This window comes from Medicago sativa, chromosome 5, assembly GCF_051527215.1.
Source record: "Medicago sativa cultivar Bolivia chromosome 5, Bolivia_mono, whole genome shotgun sequence".
In the NCBI taxonomy this organism is placed as follows: Eukaryota; Viridiplantae; Streptophyta; class Magnoliopsida; order Fabales; family Fabaceae; genus Medicago; species Medicago sativa.
The window spans coordinates 2,514,545-2,530,439 of record NC_140753.1 but is presented as its reverse complement, the minus strand read 5'-3'; the positions used below and the strand labels follow the sequence as shown (position 1 = coordinate 2,530,439).

The following is a 15,895-nucleotide window of genomic DNA, read 5'->3' as shown; positions in this document are numbered from 1 at the left end:
CCACAACCATTCTTCTCTCCCCACTCGCTGTCACTCTCGTTTCTTAAGGAATTCTACGATTCTTGTGGTGAACCACTTGAATATGTCATGCCTTTAATATGGAACAAGTTACTGTTTCTGCAAACTATGAAGTATGAACTGAGGGGAAATACTTAGGAGCTTAGCAGACTTAATATTTGGAAGAAAATCAACGTTTTTTTTCTCTCAAAATTAAAAAAACTACCACATTCATCATCAATGCTTTTTATTTTATTTTATTCTAAAAAAAGACCAACAAATTTGTCCTTTCATGAAATTCCAGATCTGAGTTTGTTATGTTCTTGGTGTGGTTGAGCTATTGATGCGTTGATTATAATGTCTCTATTTATTTAGTATGTTTGAAGATTAGATCTGAACAAGTGATTATGATTTATGGTAGCTGAAGCTCCTAGGCAATGGGTGCCTATTAGAGTGTTTTTTGGAGTAAAATGAGCCTTGGCTTGAGTTTGGTGGTGGTGGTGAAAAGGAGGGTGGTGGTGGTGAGGTTGAAGACAAAGTGAAAAAATATACAGTGTGGACTGCCTATATTATGATCAGTGTACCTCTTTAATCTAGTGGTAATAAATCAACTTTCCCATGGTGGGAAACAATTACCCTTTCCCATGCTAAATGCCACCTGACACCATATGCTTTTACTTTTACTAGTTCAGCGATTGACTAATTAATTTGACAGTGAACAAAGTTTTAAACCACTACTAAATAATTGATAAAAAAATGAAATCCAAAGTCATTACCGTTGAAACCATAACGACCACCAATTTTTGAAGGAAACGACCACCAATATACACCGTGTTGTTGGGTGGTAGGTAAATGCATGGAGCACCGCCGTTTACTTTAGTACAAAGTCCGCTCCATGTTTACACACACATATGACTTTGTCACATTAAAAAAGTTTATAGTAGTAAACAATTTGTACCCTTTCATTAATTCTATTTTTATTTGATTATTAATCTAACTAATTGTTTATTCTTACATTTATAAATGTGTAAAAAGTATATACCACTTTTTAGATAAAATTAAAAAGAACTAGAAGCAGCATAAGCCAACATGACATTTGAAAATAAAAGCTTGACAAATTTTACAAATGTGTAAGAAAGTAAATATGTGCTACGTAGTATATGTATGCACGCACTAGTAGTATATAATTTGAAGAGTTTGTTTAATTAATACCCATAATATAATCAGATTTATTAATTTGGAGACTTTGTCTTGCGCGCTCAAGATAATAGAATAGAATAGAATTATCTGCGCGTGGAGCCATGCACATGGACGAAAGACAGATCGATTTATTTGGTGATCTAGGTTTTGGAAACTCAACACGTGTGGAAACATATATTAAGGAAAAAAGATAAAAGGAAAAAACCCACAAACAAGGCTCAATCTGGGGCATCAAGTTTCGACACTCACTTCAATTCTAATGGAGGAGTCGGTCAAAATGTCACACCCAACCTTAAAGAACGGACGAGTTTGGTTAAAAATATGCGTGACAGTTTCCCTCTCTAAGCACATGTTAAAAGGAAATGTTAGGAATATGCTACTTTAAATCATAGATCTTCACCAACAACGAAGCGTATGCATGCATATGTATATGTGAGTGGTTTGAATTTTGAAGAAGGCAGAGGACTTCTGAAGAACATATATAAAATAAGTGAACTTTGATGTTTTTTTTTTTACAAAACTTCTATAGTTTTTCTTTTATTTGTTATTTGTTAATTCTTTTATGTTAAACTAGCGGAAAGACATACACATACACTACCTTGTCCGTCTGTCCGTTCTTTTTACCGCGCTAACTTGTGTGTATACTTTGATTATAAATTATTTTTAAATTTTTTAATATTAATGGAAATTAATCGTATGTCGATTTATCTACAAATTATTGTCAAAGCATATAACTAAATTATTTATCAACTTGACGTATTTTGGTTTGCATGTGTATAAAATAAAAATAAAATAACGAATATTTTCTTATTGATTATATTCACAGTGACATATATTTGATCTAGTTTGTTACACTTTTTTTAAGGATAAAAGAAAAAATTGGACATATACTCATGTCGTGTTTGTTACACGATATATTTTATGTGGTAACAAAAAAATTGTCTTTATTACATTTTTTTAATATTTGAATTCACTCTCGTTCATTATCTTTTTTTAAAATAATGAGGAAAAATTCGGACATATACAATTTGTTACATTTTATTTTAATATTTGAATTTAATCTTATCTATTTGCTATATGTGATATTTGTATTGAAAATTGAAGGTAATTTTAGAAGGAGAAAAAACCAACCCAAAAAAGTTGAACGATGCTATTTTCTTTATATATAGTATAGATATATGAACTAGGTACGTAGCTTCATTCACTCACCAAAACCTTGTCGTTCAACAAACATGAAGTACTACAAAAAGTTCGGTCTTCTTTTAAAACAAAAACGTAAGAATCTTTTCTTTAAAAAAAGAAGAAAAAAATATTAACAATATGAAATTTTCCCTACAAATTCAACCCTAGAGTGAAAATTACAGGATAAGTTTATTAACTAATACTACCAACAAAATCGAAGTCTCTAACCAATTATTTTCATCGTTGTATGTGATTTTTGACAAGAGTATCGTTGTATGTGATTGTGACATCACAAATTGTACAAAATATATGTCACATTTACACGGTACATAAATTAAGAAATATAAATTAGTTTATATGAGAAATAATTTTTTTGACTGACTTTATAAAATTACCTATCCTTAAAGAAATAAATAAAGAATTGGAAATAAATATCAAGAATAATAAATAGCAAACATATAAAGAATGGGCAAGAATCTTGTATAATAAGTAAAATATAAAGTGAGAAAATTAAAGGTTCTTATCGTAGCAAACTCACTTAAGTATTCAAGGTAGAAGAACAAATTTTTAACCAATAATCAGGGGCGGACCTGAACAAGGCATGGTGTGGCAAGTGCCACACCAGTTCAGGTCCGATTTATTTATTTTTTTAATTTTTTTTATCGGCTCATTGTATATTTTTACTCATATATTAATACAAACACCTAATTTATTTTTTTTATGTTTATACATGCGTCTATATTTTTACTCATATATTAATACAGGGACATATTATAATTGTAATTTATACACATGTCTATAATTTTACTTGTATAAGAGAACCTATTTATTTTTAATTTATACATGTGTTTATATTTTAACTTATATATTAATACGGGGACCAATTTTTTTTTAATTTATACACATGTCTATATTTTTATTCATATATCAATACAAAGATTTTTTTTATAATTTCTATGCAATTGCGACTTGCTTCCAAAAAAGAGCGCAACACACTCACATGTCTGTATGCACGGGTATCCTGTAAGAGGTCATTTGACATCTCTTGTAACCTATATATAAAGAGATGTTCTTAGAACAATGAGTAATGATATAATTTTAGTTCATTTTCAACAAATAGATTATTTTCTTTGTAATTTTGCTTGCTACAACTATTTTTAATATAACTTCTTATTAAATTTAATATTATTTAATTATTTGACCAAAAAAAATTGTCACACTGATATTGAAAGTTCAGATCCACCCCTGCCAATAATCCTAGGATAAGTGAAACGGAATACTTGATTGATGTTGTAAAATAAAATACAAATTGAAACATTTTTTATTTGTTAGAAGGACATGTAGTAATCAATACCACAACAAAATTGAAGTCTTACACAAAACAAAAATACAAATCTATATGTGACATCACAAAATTGATGTACTATAGTAATTCAATAATGCATAAATCAAGTAAACGTGGCGATATATTGCTCTCTCACTGACAGCATATTTCCACTCACGTACCTTCCTACGAAGAAGCTTACCTCTTTTGTTTTACCTTTTAAACACTAACACAATCTTTGTTATAACTTACTTGCATTATATATATGAACCTTACTCTCTCACTGTTTTGTCCAATTAATTTACAATGGAAGAATCAAACAACATGCAAGAGCAAGAACATGTGAATGTTGCTCCTCCAACACCAACAATATCCTATATAGGAGTTAGGAAAAGAAAATGGGGGAAATTTGTATCAGAAATAAGAGAGCCGGGGAAGAAAAGTAGAATATGGTTAGGGAGCTATGAAGAACCACAAATGGCAGCAGCAGCATATGATATAGCAGCTTTTCATCTCAAAGGACACGCAGCCAGGCTTAACTTTCCTGATATGATTGAGAAACTTCCAATGCCAGCAAGCTCCAAAGCGGAGGATATTCGTGTGGCAGCTCAACAAGGTGCATTGCAGTTCAAGAGGAAACCATCATCATCATCATCATCTGAAGGAGGTGTCAATAGCATTAACAATAGTGATAGCAATAGCAATAATGGCAGTGTTGCTCCTGCTAGGGTTGGCCTTTCACCTTCTCAAATTCAAGCAATCAATGAGGCTCCTTTCGATTCACCTAAGATGTCGATGCAAATGTTTGGATTTCAATTTGATGAATATAGGAATTATGATAATAATGTTTTAGAGTTGAGTGAATGGGAAGAAATTCAGTATGAGTCATTGTGGGACTAATGATTCACTCATGAATTATATAATATATAGTACTAGATTTAATTATAATAATCAACTAATTTATGTACCCTCTATTTTGGGCCCAATTTAATAAAGCACAATATATAAGTAAGACCGATTCAATGAAGCAAAATGATTGATTTAATTAATTTTATTGGTCAATTTTCTATCATATTTTATGTTCCATTTTTTTCCTCTTAGCTTCGATGTTTTTGTATGTATTTTTTTTCATATGATAATCCAATTCAATAATTACACCTACAAAAATCCATTTACTTAATTACTCCCTGTCTCACAATATTTGTCTCTTTAACATTTTTTCTTTTTCTCAAAATAATTGTCACTTTAGAATACTAATGCAACATTTATTATTTTTTCCCAATATCATACCCTTATTTATTGAATTTCATCCAACTTAACTACTCAACTAACTACACAATTAATAAGGGTGGTTTAGTAAATGATACTAATTTTACCATTGAAATCAACACGATTAATCATTTCCTTAATAATCGTGCGCAAACCTTAAGCGACTACTTATTTAGAGACGGAGGGAGTAATATTTGTTCACTCATTTCCCTTATTAGTTTATCAAATCCCGTCCAAGATACCAAATGAAAATAAGAATTTCATTTGTTGAACTTTAAAATGAGGTGTGAGTATTTCAAGTCACCTTAGTACCTTACACGACAACCATAAACAGAAAGAAAAATAAAAATAAAAGTGTTACACATAAACTCATATATACATTGGCAACCTTAACCCATGAATGAGGTTATAAAGATGATTTTGGCAACCTTAACCCATGAATGAGGTTATAAAGATGATTTGGTGGTTGTGGGTGTGAGAAATAGGAATTGAGAGTCATAAGGGATGAGTTCTTGTTTCACTCCCCGGCAAGATACACCTTTTGAAAAAACTTATATAATATAGAAACCGTTGGAAACTATTTTTGATCAAAAATACAATAAGCAAATCATATTAGAGTTCAAATAGGAATTGTGGCTATGTTAAGAGTTGAAATTTGGATCGTTATCTTTGTCCCCAATGAATGTCAAATTCCCGGAAATTATACCTTATACCCCAACGATTATACTCCTACCCCTACAAATTATTGAAAATACCAATTTTAACCCTTTCAAAAATCATACCCACTCACCCCCTCATTTCACTTTTCCGGAAAAGTTTTTCTTTGTCTCATCTTCTTGCTATCCTTACTCCTCAATCCAAACTCATTTCTAATAGCATGTAATTTTTCTGTATTTTACATATCAATTTCCCTCATTCAAACAACACCAAAGTTTACCTTAATCCAACGGCCTCATCCAGCATCTTGATGACACCAATATTATCCTTTTACCATATCAAGAAACCCTAATTTTTTTTCTCCCAAAAAATTAACAATTGGATATGTAGTTGTCTCCTCAAGATCAAGTGATGACAGCCCTTGATTCGTTGTCACGGGAGACCAATCAATTGAATTGAATTCTTGTTGTAAAATCCTAATCTCTTATCCTTAAGATTACAATTCTTGTTTTTGTTTTTAATTCTTTTTATCAAGAAACAAATTAAGGACGATAATCAATAACGGGTATAGAGTGGAAAAACTGATGAAGAAAAACTTTATTCAAGCATTCTGTATATAAATTCTGGAAAAACTGATGGGGTGAGTGGGTGAAATTTTTAAAAGGGTTAAAATTGGTATTTTGGATTATTTGTTGGGGTAGAGGTTTAATTGTTGGGGTATGAGGTAAAATGTCCCAAATTCCCCCGCCTCGCATCCGTCCTCACCAAATATAAAATAACAATTATTAAACAATATAAAAATAAAATTGTATTGAAATCATATTCTCCTATGAGAGGATATTAAAATTTGAAGTGTATAATTAAGTATTAAATAAATGAATTTGTAAAAAATAAATTAAAAAAATGTTTTTGATTAATGAAATGTAATCGGAGGTACGGATATCAAAGTGGAGATTTTCCATCAAAGTCGAGTCATATTCAAACGGTTACAGTTGTTGCCTTCGCTCATGTAGGCCCAGTCCTAGGCATACACCCAAGGTGCGATGGCCTAGGTCCCATGGCTATAAGGGGGCCAATTTTTTATAGGGGATGTATATAGCAAGACTTGTTTTATATATAGGTATACAAAGCAAAAAGTACAAAGAGGGCCCAAACATTTATCAGACTATGGTCCAGCCCAGTCAACCAAAACGTAAAACTGAGAAATAAAACGTATAAAACGCATAAGCAAAACACAAAACCCTAAATTGTAGAAGAAAAACGCAAAAGCATGAATGACTTTGGATTCGATTCGGCTCACTTCACTTCAGGTATGAATTACTGAATTTTCAAGATTTTGATTTTGAATGAATGAGTTGTGTATGATTATGAATGAAATCAATTACTGAATGAAGAATGAATTTGAATGAATGATTTTTTATTTCATCTGCTGTATAAGGATTATTTTACTTTTGATATTTGTTTTTTATTTTGGGATGCTTTTTGGTGTTTGAGATTGAAGCTAATCTTAATTTGTATTTAACTTTCATAATATAATATGATTTTCATCATAAATGTTTCATGTTTGAGACATTAAATTTGGTTTTGTGTGATTTTTTTTTATAAGTAACATATAATATTATATTGGCAAACGAAGAAACCGTAATCTTATGAAATTCCGATAAAAGATAAGTTTTTTTTTTAATATTTTGTAAAACAATTGTAGATTCTCAATGTGGTCTATATGTCCTGGATTTATTCAAATAGGTTTGATATGCCTACGTATCATTTTACTTAGCTTTGTTGGGTTTGGTTCAGCCCCCAAGATATTTTGTTGGGTTCGATTCTTATGTAACATTTAATCTCTCAATGAAGTGCATCGAATACACACACACACACACACACACACACACACACACACACACAAATGTTCCTCACTCTGTCACTATTTTGTCCTATCAAATTACACTGAACTATCTAAAACCAATGGAAGAATCAAACATCACGCAAGAGCAAGAACATGTGAATGTTCCTCCTCCAACACCAGCATCATCATATATGGGAGTTAGGAAGAGAAAATGGGGGAAATTTGCATAAAAAATAAGGGATCAAGGGAGGAACATCGGAATATGGTTAGGTACCTATGAAGAACCACAAATGGCAGCAGCTGCATATGATATAGCAGCTTTTCACCTCAAAGGACGTGACACAAGGCTCAATTTTCCTGATATGATTGAGAAACTTCCAATGTCGGTACAAGAATATAAAATCTCTACATGACGCTTTAATTTCAAAAGGAAAATAAGACAGAGGAAGCAAACAATTAAAGTTCGATGAAGCAGGAACATCGTTAAGAAATGCATTAAAATCGATAGATCGAATTTCAGGAGATAAAGCTGAAATGCATAAAAATCTAAGAGTGTGTGTTGTAAGTTGAAAATGAGAATTTGCAAAGTGGGGATTTGAGATAAGAGAAAACCATAACTTACAAACGCATTTGAAACGTATGAGATACTTCATTGGTAACCTCAACAAAATTTGAATGATCAGTTCCTGCCGAAGATCCATGCTCTACAACGTTATTCTTCGCACTACTTTGATGAAACCCTAATTTTACAAACGGTGTAATTCTTCACTGGTAACCCGCATTTTATCTTCTTCACTGTTTGTAAAATTAAGGTTTCATCAAAGCAGTGTGAAGAATAACGTTGTAGAGCATGGATCTTCCTCAGGAACTGATCATTCAAATTCTGTTGAGGTTACCAGTGAAGTATCTCATACGTTTCAAATGCGTTTGTAAGTTATGTTTTTCTCTTATCTCAAATCCCCACCTTGTAAATTCTCATTTTCAACTTACATCACACACTCTTAGATTTTTATGCATTTTAGCTTTATCTCTTGAAATTCGATCTATCGATTTTGATGCATTTCTTAACGATGCTCCTGCTTCACCGAACTTTAATTGTTTGTTTCCTCAATCTTATTTTCCCTTTGAAATTAAAGGGTCGTGTTGAGGTTTTATATTCTTGTAAGCTCCAAAGTAGAGTATATTCGTGTGGCAGCTCAACAAGCAGCATTGTTGTTTAAAAAGGGGTATCAATAGCAGTAATGGCGGTGTTGTTTTAAGAGACAATGATGGGGCCTAAAAAGAAATGTTCATCGAGACTCCTTTGGATTCACCTAACATGTGGGTACAAATTTTTGGATTTCAATTTGATGAATACGGGAGTTATCAAAATAATGTTTTAGAGTTGAGTGAATGGGAAGAAATTTTGTTTGAGTCATTTTGGAACTAATGCTTCACTCATGAACTATATTATAAATAGTACAAAATCATTTTGCTTCATTGAATCAGTCTTGCATATATAATGGAGGATTACTTTTCCCACCCTGTAGGATTCTCGCGCGCTCTGCGTTTTTTCCAAAAATGCCCTTGAGGTTTCCGGATTTTATAATCCGGAATGGTGTTTTCCTTTGTTATAGGGTGAAAAATGGAGTTACGGATTTTTCCGGATTTTGAAATCCGGAAACTTCAAAAAATAGGGCGGGTTACATGATGTTTCCGGATTACATAATCCGGAAACCCCCTAAACACCCTTTTTCAAGGTAAAACAGTTTGTATTATATAATCCGAACTGTATCAGTACAAATTCTAAACATGTTTGTAACATGGATAGTCATTTTAGGGACAATATTAATCTTCCTAACTCTCATCCTTCTATTTTTGGGTCATTGTTACCTGTTCTTAGTCAAAAATCGGGTTTTCGGGCTACTTGATCGGATTGCTCCGAAACTTCCCCAGAAAATCAGAAAAAATTCAAGGAACATGACTCCTGTAGAAGGGACTTCTTACGGGATTCCGCCCCTCAAAATCCAAAATTCCATCGTTTAGACCTATTTTTCATTTTTTTTTTCATTTTTCGTATTCTCAGAAAAATCCGAAAAAATTTGCATTAGTTTTATTTGATTTTTAAAATTTTTTGTGCTATTTTTATATTTTTATGATTTTATTTGACAGGTTTTTAACATTTTTTTACTTAGTTTTTTTGTTGTTTTTAAAAGCAAAACTCAAAACTGCTGATATGTGAGAAAGTCTGATGACTGATTATACATAAGAATTGTCCGGATTATAAAATCCGAAATAGTAAACATGAATCCGGATTTTAAAATCCAGAATGCACAAGGGTATTTTTGGAAAAAAAACGCAGGGCGCGCGAGAAACCTATAGGATGGGAAAAATAATACTCTATATAATGTGCTTTAATCAATTGGGCCCTAAATGGACGGTACATAAACCAACTGATCATTATAATTAAATCTTGATTTAAGATTTAATTAATTTTATTGGTCAATTTTCTTTTATATTTTGTGTTCCATTTTTTTTTCATCCTTTGCTTATTTGTTTTTGTGTTTGTTTATTTACTCACTCATTTTTGTATGCGTTTAACATAAATTTATCTAAACGGTTTCGTTTTAATGTTTTCAAAATAGATTTTGGCAATTGTAGCTAAGTATTTTTCTTGTTAAAGAAAAAATTAAATAATATAGAAGTTGTAGGAAAAAAAAATAGAAGTTGTCGGAAACTATTTTTCAAGAATACAATCGACAAGTTCACAAATCATTCATAGAAAATGTAGGGTTTTCCGTGGGCCTGGCGACTTTTTAAACTATTGTTGCATTTGCATAGTACTTGAAATTATTTTCCCATACCCCACGTTTCTCGCGAAAACTCCCAAAGTGATTTTGTTTTGCCAAATTTACCTCTTTTCGATTTTTTAATCTGAGTAGCAAAAAATCAATTTTAGAAATCCGAATATTAGATTTTGAACTCGCGCTATCATGGTTCGAACACCTCTACGGCAAAATGTAATTTTAAGATATGTTTAACGTGTTACTCGCGCTATCACTTGGTTCTCTTTTTGGCTTTGCTGTAAAGTATTACTCCAAAGACCGTGAGCCCATAACCCATCATTCCAATGACTGAAACTGCATTTTTAAATATTAGGATTGAAACTACTACAGCTACAGCACCTTTAGCATTCCCTAGCACCTGAAGAGTAAGAGCACTTGTATGTTTCGTGACCAAAAAATTGGTCAGGTTGACAAAATACGCAAGAGCCGAGTTAAATAGAAGATACCAGATTATCTTGGCATCGTCTCTAGCGAGATCCAACGTGATGCGAACCACATTTTCCTCCATTATCAGCGTGGCGGGAAGTAGGAAAACCGCTGCCATTGGAGCCATGTAAAGGAGGAGGTTCATTGAATTCAGCTTCTCTCTTTCAGAAGAAAGCAAAATTCCTTGTAGTACTGATTTTAGGGCTCTTGCAGCTGTAGCCACAACACATATAATGAATCCAAATAAATGGAAACTCGGTTCGCCCCAAGTAGCAATAACCACGCCAGTAACAACAGGAATGAGTGTAAGATAAGTGAGCAAACCCTCCCTCTTAAAAGTCATAATATAAGCAAAAATGGCGGTGAAAAAAGGCGTAGTAGCGCCAATAGCCTGATTAAAAGACACGGTAATATAACGAAGTGAAATGTTTCCAAACACAAGAGAAATACAAAAAATCAAACTTAAAGCAGAGATCTTGAAGAATTGAACCTTAGATTGAATAGTTTGCATAGGAACAACCTTCATCCATACTATAGCAACATAACTAAATAAAGAACATGCTATCATGTGACACATGGTAAGAAAAATAGGGTACTTGAAACCATAAGTGCTTAGCAAGTACTTGTTCAATAGAAGAACACCAATGTTGGAAGAGTACCATGCTGTTACAAGACCTATTGTGAAGAAACGGGTTGAACCCTTCACTTTGGAACCCTTTTGATCTTCAGAAACGTGTAATGATTTCATGATGGGGATGAGATTGATGGATTATTTCAATTAAGAGTAAACGTGTAAACGATGTTAATTATTGGTGAGAGATTAAACTTTAGAATAATAAGAGTACCTTGGACACGTACGATAGAACAAGGATCAGGGATGTGTTGTATGAATTTTTTACGACTCTAGGGTTTATGTAAAAAGTGAACCTTGAGATTCAAGTAACATGATAATGTTGGTTCAAAATTGTAAAATTAAACCAAATATTTTATTTTATTTTTGAGGAAATTAAACCAAATATTTTTGTTCTCTCACTACCGTATCACACTTTTAATATTAAGCCAATTTTTTTTTTTTGACAAATTAAAAAGCAAATGTTTTTGTTCTCACACCATATCACACTTTTAATATTAGACCAAATGTTTTTATGATATTGTGATTCCAAATATTTTTGTAAAATTAAACCAAATATTTTTGTTCAATTAAACCAACCAAATGTTTTTGTTCTCACACGGTATCACACTTTTAATATTAGACCAAATATTTTTATGATATTATGATTCCAAATATTTTTATTCTCTCACCGTATCACACTATCAATATTAGACCAAATATTTTTATATGATATTATGATATTTTCCAATATAAATAATCAACTAAATAATTAACATATAAAACCCTAAATCGCAGGAGAAAAACGTAGAAGAATGAATGACTTGGGATCCGATTCGCCTCACTTCACTTCAGGTATGAATTAATGAATTTTCAAGATTTTGATTTTGAATGAATAAGTTATGTACGATCATGAATGAAATCAATTAATAATGAATGAAGAATGAATTTATTTTAAATGAAAGATTTTTAATTCATCTATTGTATAAGGATTATTTTACTTTTGGTATTTGTTTTTTTATTTTGGGTTGTTTTTTGGTGTTTGAGATTGACGTTAACCTTAATTTGAATTTGGCTTTCGTAGTATAATATGACTTCATCCCAAATGTTTCATGTTTGAGATATCAAATTTGATCATGTGTGATTTTTTTATAAGTAACATATGATATTATATTGGCAAACAAAGAAACCATAATTTTATGACTTCTCCTTAATAGACAAGTTATATATAGGGGGCATATCTAGTGAGAATGCTTTTCTTATATGAGAATGGTAGGAATACCTATGGACCCTTAGATCAAAAATAGATGGTTGAGATTAAAAGTCTCACATGTGCCTCTCCTTATTCTATTCTTTATCAGAAGAAACCTATTCAACTTCATCTTCTCCATCCCACAATTTTTTTTAATCGCAATGTTGTTGAGCAACAACACCTGCATCCGTTCTACCGACCACCGTTTTTGGAAATGAGAATTGAATGGCATCGTTGATAATAATCGAGTAACAATCTTCTTTTTCATTATTGTATTATAAATAAATTGGTTCCATTCTCGTGGAATTTCCCAAATCCTCTTTTTCCCAAATTGCTAGTTTTTATTCCAATTGGCTATGATTTATTTCTCTGGTAGTGACCACATTTGCCATATTAAGAAAAAGAAAGCTCCTGAATCGCTATGAGATTTTTTTTTTAATTTTGGTTGATTATTCATATGTTCGACTATTCAGATAAGAAAAACAAACAGAAATTCCTTTAAATTAAAGGACGTCTGTCTTTGATTTCTTTATTTTTGGAGAGCATTGTTTTTAATTTGAAGGTGTTGCTATAAAATCAGTAGGAGAACGATATCATAGACTTTGGTGGGATGAAGAAGATGAAGTTGAATGGGTTTCTGATAAAGAATAGAATAAGGAGAGGCACATGTGAGACTTTTAATCTCAACCATCTATTTTTGATCTAAGGGTCCATAGGTATTCCTACCATTCTCATATAAGAAAGGCATTCTCACTAGATATGTCCCCTATATATATATATATATATATATATATATATATATATATATATATCTTGTAAAACAATTGTAGATTCTCAATGTGGGCTGGAATTTCAACTCATGTACGTGCCTACCAGGAAGCTTACCTCTTTTTTCTTTTTCACGCTTCAAACACGATAACAATTTTGTAATAATAAATTATTTGCACTATATATATATATATATATATATATATATATATATATATATATATGATCCTCACTCTCTCACAGTTTTCTCTTATCAAATTACAACTAAATTATCTAGAACCAAAGGAAGAATCAAACATCATGCAAGAGCAAGAACATGTGAATGTTCCTCCTCCAACACCAGCAGCATCCTATATAGGAGTTAGGAAGAGAAAATGGGGGAAATTTGCATCAGAAGTAAGGGGTCAAGAGAGGAAAAGCAGAATATGGTTAGGTACCTATGAAGAACCACAAATGGCAGCAATAGCATATGATATAGCAGCTTTTCACCTCAAAGGACGCGACGCAAGGCTCAATTTTCCAGATATGATTGAGAAGCTTCCAGTGCCAGTAAGCTTCAAAGTAAAGGATATGCGTGTGGCAGCTCAACAAGTAGCATTGGAGTTTAAGAGGAGATCATCATCATCTGAAGGAGGTGTCAACTGTCAATAGTAGTACTGGCAGTGTTGTTTCTAAGAAACATTAAGGGGGCCAAAAAGAACTATATTCATCGATGACCCTCCATTGGATTCACCTAACATGTGGATGCAGATGTTTGGGTTTCCTCCTTTGCTTCTTTGTTTTTGTGTTTATTTATTCACTCATTTTTTAATGTGTTTTACATAAATTTAGCTAAACGACTTCGTTTTAATGTTTTCAAAATAGATTTTCTGACGTAAGATTTTGGCAATTACGCTGAATATTGGTGTTAAACAGTTTGTGAACGGTGCAAAAATTGTAGCCAAGTATTTTTCTTATAAAAGAATTAAATTAAATAATATAAAAGTTGTCCGAAACAATTTTTCAAGAATACAATCGACAAGTTCAGTGACGAAGCTAACGAAAATATTACGCGGGAGCTAAATATGAAGAAAAAATAAAACATACTTCCTCCGTTCCGCAATAGATGATCCATTTGAAAATGTGCAATTTTGATCTAACTTACTTTGACCGTATTTTTCTACTGATATTGGTGAATGTATATTTTGCATCAAACGAGATAAGTATTTTTGTATCGTCTCCACAGGGAATAGTGCGTTATCAATGACAGTTTAACATCGATTATCATTCAAAGTATTAAGAGTACTTGTTTGTTTGAATTGAAATGTAATTAACTAAACTAATTGCAAAAAGTAAAAGTTGAGATAAATAAGGATTGAAACTTGTTAGGAGTAGCGTTCCTTAACCAAGCGTCACACGTAACCTAATGATCCATACGAATTCTAGCTTTGTAAACAACATTATCACAATCAATTCTAAACTACCCTTCGTGTCCAAAGTGATATAATTATTTCTAAGTTATCGTTTAAACATTCGTGTCCAAATTCCTTAAACGATAACAAAGTCGATCGGATAACTTAATCGACCGTGTCCAGCCTGATTAAGCATCCGAAAGCATTAAACTCTTGATTATGGTGATTATCACAAGATTAACAAAGTTGTCAAAGAAGTTAACCTAAGATATATTGCTACTCTAGCTCTAGATTCAAGAGTTTGTGTCCAAATCATCTTGAATCTTATTGAAAGCATTAACACAAGAATAACAACAATATTGAATATAAATTGCTAGAATCATATATTGCAAGATCAAAAGGATTACATGTTTAGCAAGATCAAGTACCTCTCATCCTAACAAAGAGTGTTTAGCTACACATCATCATGGAAGCCTTGCAAGGATGGATTGAAAAGGAAGGATTCATTACACTTGTGATGTCTCAACAAAGAAATAAAGATCCAACTTCCAAAACCAAAATCACTCTATGAAGAACTACCTTACTTCTCTCTATGAAAATATCTAAACTAAAACCTAAGAGAAGCTAAGAAAATATCAAGCTAAGATATGATAAGATCCTCTCCAAAGAGTAGCAAGTGGCTATATAAAGACTTCTGCCCTGCCTGAACTCGCAGATGCGAGCTACAACACTCGCAGATGCGAGTTGCTTGCCTGGACCAATGATACGCTGCCACGTCATAACTGAGGGGATCAAACCGCCCTAACTCGCAGTTGCGAGTAAGGGAGCTCGCAGTTGCGAGTTGCTCGCATCTGCTACTCGCAGTTGCGAGTTTGGTTGCGAGCTGCATCCTCCTGGATCAGCTTCTGCCCAAACAGTACTTTTTCATGATTTTGCTTCTTTGATCAATGTCTTGGACTAATTCCTGCACAAAAGGATAGAGTAATGATAAGTAAAGCGTAATAAGGCATTTAACGCTTATTTCTCGGCTTTTCCTTCAATAACTTGTAAAACAAGTAACAAAAAGTGTATGAAATATATCATGAATTTAACATTTTTATGACATTCATCACTCTCCCCAACTTAACTCTTTGTTTGTCCTCAAACAA

The 15,895-nt window shown here is 32.3% G+C and overlaps 4 pseudogenes across 1 annotated transcript; 3 read left to right on the top strand and 1 right to left on the bottom strand.

The window, feature by feature from the left end:
* The first annotated feature begins 3,969 nt into the window (after nucleotides 1-3,969).
* On the top strand, nucleotides 3,970-4,774 carry LOC146919103 (ethylene-responsive transcription factor ERF021 pseudogene; annotated as a pseudogene). Its single transcript, XR_015011347.1, has one exon. The product of XR_015011347.1 is annotated as an ethylene-responsive transcription factor ERF021 pseudogene (transcript).
* Nucleotides 4,775-7,594: 2,820 nt separating this feature from the next.
* On the top strand, nucleotides 7,595-8,904 carry LOC146919102 (ethylene-responsive transcription factor ERF022-like; annotated as a pseudogene).
* Nucleotides 8,905-10,511: 1,607 nt separating this feature from the next.
* Nucleotides 10,512-11,474, bottom strand: LOC146919101 (putative sugar phosphate/phosphate translocator At3g11320 pseudogene; annotated as a pseudogene).
* A 2,182-nt stretch (nucleotides 11,475-13,656) lies between these two features.
* Nucleotides 13,657-14,007, top strand: LOC146919100 (ethylene-responsive transcription factor ERF021 pseudogene; annotated as a pseudogene).
* Nucleotides 14,008-15,895: the final 1,888 nt, after the last annotated feature.